This window comes from Silene latifolia, chromosome 3 (assembly GCF_048544455.1).
Source record: "Silene latifolia isolate original U9 population chromosome 3, ASM4854445v1, whole genome shotgun sequence".
NCBI lineage: Eukaryota > Viridiplantae > Streptophyta > Magnoliopsida > Caryophyllales > Caryophyllaceae > Silene > Silene latifolia.
Window position 1 is genome coordinate 34,786,239 of NC_133528.1, and position 3,728 is coordinate 34,789,966.

Genomic DNA, 3,728 nt, shown 5'->3' on the forward strand with positions numbered 1-3,728 from the left:
GAGACAAGGTACACCCAGCTGGAAAAGACATGTCTTGCCCTAGTATGGTCAACAAAGAAGCTGCGGCGTTATATGCTCAGCTACACGGTCCACATCTACTCCAAGATGGACCCGGTCAAATACATCTTCGAAAACCCCGTACTAAACGGAAGGCTGTCTAGGTGGACACTCATGCTATCCGAGTTTGATCTCAAGTTTGTACCCCTCAAGGTTATTAAGGGAAGGGCAGTCGCCGATTTCCTAGCAGAAAATCCCGTCAACGAGGATCCAACGACCGACACATGGTCACTTTCTGATGAAGACATCCTTTGTGCCGACTCCGACGCATGGCACCTATACGTTGATGGTGCATCTAATCTGAGAGGCTTCGGGGTAGGAATCCTTCTAATATCACCAGAGGGAGAACATGTTCCGATCTCGGTCAAGCTAGACTTTGCCGTCACCAACAATGCCGCTGAATATAAAGCATGTCTAATCGGCCTACAAGCAGCCATCACACTTGGCATCAAGAGACTGAGGGTCCACGGCAATTCCTCACTCATCATCAATCAGGTGTCCGGATCATGGAAAATCTGATCTGATAGTTTAGCTCCCTACCGAGCAAAGATCAATTAAGAGGTCGAGTTCTTCGACCAAATCGACTATTTCCACTTGCCACGAGAGGAAAATCAATTTGCTGATGCCCTGGCAATACTTGCCGTGCTCGTCAACATACCTGACGACATGACATCAATATCCCTATGTGTCGAGAGAAGGAGTGAGCCAGCCCACATTTGTGCCATCAACGACGACGAGGAAAGCCATGATGAACCTTGGTACCAAGCCATCCTCAACTACAAAACCAAAAACGAATTCCCTCCCAACTCTGATCAAAGAGGACAAAGAGCCATCCGTTTACTTGCATCACAATTCGTGATAAACCAAAATCAACTATACAAAAGAACACCCCAAGGAATTCTCCTCCTTTGCATTGACCATCACAAAGCCAAAAAAGTCATGGGAGAGGTCCACGACGGGGAATGTGGCCCTCACATGAGCGCAATGATGCTTACTCGAAAAATCACACGGCTAGGTTACTACTGGACCACCATGGAAGCCGATTGTCGTAACTACGTCAAACATTGCCACAATTGCCAAATCTTCGCCAACATACAACATATACCACCATCCCTTTTATACACAATGACCTCACCCTGGCCTTTCTCAACCTGGGGCATCGACATCATCGGGAAAGTCAACCCGGTAGGCACCAAGGGGCATTGTTTCGTCCTCGTCGCCATCGACTACTTCACCAAATGGGTAGAGGCACAGTCATATGCAGTCTTGACCGCCAAACAAGTGGCCAAGTTCATCCAAAACAATATCATCTGCCGGTATGGGGTAACCCATGAAATCATCAGCGATCAAGGCTCTCACTTCCGGGCGGAAACTCAGACCTTGCTGGACAAATACAAGATCAAACGACATCGATCATCCCCCTACCGTCCCCAAACTAACGGAGCGGTGGAGGCAGCTAACAAAAATCTTGTCACCATTATCAAGAAAATGCAAGACAACTACCGCGATTGGCCGAGCAAGCTCCCATTCGCACTCTGGGGATACCGAACCTCCATTCGAACACCGACAGGTGCCACACCCTTCTACCTAGCATACGGTATGGAGGCGATTCAACCAGTAGAGTTAGAGGTCCTATCTCTACGCATCCTACTGGAGAGTCAAGTCCCCAAGGCGGAATGGAACCGTCGAATGTACGAGCAACTCACTCTTCTAGATGAACGGCGACTCAACGCCTTGCACAACGTCCAGCTATACCAACAACGTATACAACGGGCATTCAACAAGAAGGTCAAACCCAGGAACATCAAGGAGGCCAACTTGGTCCTCAAGTCAGTTTGAGCACCACTGCCCGTCGATCCGAGTAGAAAATTCAAACCCAACTGGGTCGGGCCATACCTGGTCAAGAAAATACTTTCGGGGGGCGCAGTGAGACTGAGTGACCTAGATGGGGAGGATTTTACAAACCCGACCAACCTAGACCAACTCAAGAGATACTACCCTTGAACCATAGCAACCAACAACCTCAGCCTAGTTTTACCACTAGCAACCGCCTTCACCCCTTTTCAAGTCAAGTTCCTCAACGCATTCTGATTTGATATTGCATGTTTTATCGAGTCTAAGTTGCGGCACCTTGCCCGTTTCGAATGTCCTTTGATCTGTCAATGGCAACATCCATTTGCACTAAAACAAAAAAATCCCTGAACTACGAGCATGGTTTGATTTCACCTCTTCAGGTGGATACGTAGGCAGTCCTTCTTATACCTGAGGGATACAACCACAAGACCCAATCAAAAATTTACAAAGCATTTCGAACTACGATCATGGTTTGATTTCACCTATTCAGGTGGATACGTAGGCAGTCCTTTCTTATACAAGAAGGATAGAACCATCCCCACAATCAAAAAACAACCATCCCCATATGACAAAAACCCTCACGTACAAAAAACATCCCCATCAAAAAAGAGAAAGGGAACAACATTCCCTTTTCTCCACAAAATAAAAAAAATAAGCCTTTCTCCCTTCCTACAAAAATCCCACTTTCCCAAGTGCAAACGTTTAGGACGATTCAAGTCGAATTGCCTTTACAAAATGGATGGAAGAAACAAACGTTCACAATTTTCGACACGAGCAATCCTCTTATTTAATTAATAATGGGAGGGATTACAATTTCAACAACAAATAAAGCTCGACGAGTCTACAACTTGTCAAAGCCAAGGTGTCAACTAAAACATCTCACATAATAAAATTAGCACAAAAAACACAATAACTAGCTAGTACAACATAATAAAAACTCACAACAATAATACAACATAATAATAAAACAGGTAATGGAGGTCTTCACTCTTCCATTCTACCCTTGCCCTTTCCCTCGGGGTACATCTTCCACTTGTTCTTCTTGTTGGCCCGCCTAGCATGGATTTCCTCCTCGGAACGGATCCTCAACGGATCTAAAACGGCAACGGCCTCCGGTCTAGCACAAGACCCCATGTTCGACCCAAAACGAGCCAATGCACGGCTCACCGTATTCTTGGGGCTGGAACTCCTCCTCTTCAGTGGTCTTATCACATCGGGGGTAGCTCCATCAACATACTCCTGAAAGAAGGCACGGTTGGCCTTGCCAACCTCTCGATACTTCAAGTCGACAACCTCGTCCTTACGGAATTTGGATCTCTCTTCCAAGGACGGAGCACGTAACCACTTGACATAAGCGGAAGTCACCCATGTCGTGGCAACGGGGTTTGGTACCTCCCAAAGCGGCCGAGTGGCCCACTATCTTTCGAAGAACTCCACGAGCTCGTAGTTCCGGAAAACATTCTCTTGGACAAGAGTATCTTGAGCGGGCACTTTTTGTTAACGCCCCATTTGCCTCATGAGCCTTTCGGGATAAATGAAGGAAACAACCTTCAAACCCACCACCATCAAAGAACGAGGACTAGCACCCGAAGCGGGCAACCCCGTGAAGGACCTCAAATGCCACCATGGCACCACCCAACGGATGTGAGGACCACCCTCCTCCGCCAATCTTGCAGCCAAATAAACCTTGGTAGAAGCAAAACTATCCGGGTACAACTTCTTCCTCATGGTAAGGTGACGGAAAGAATAAGAAGAAGAATCAACCGGAGGCTCTACATACCTTAGCCTCTCCAATAGCCACACTTGAAGGATTCTTG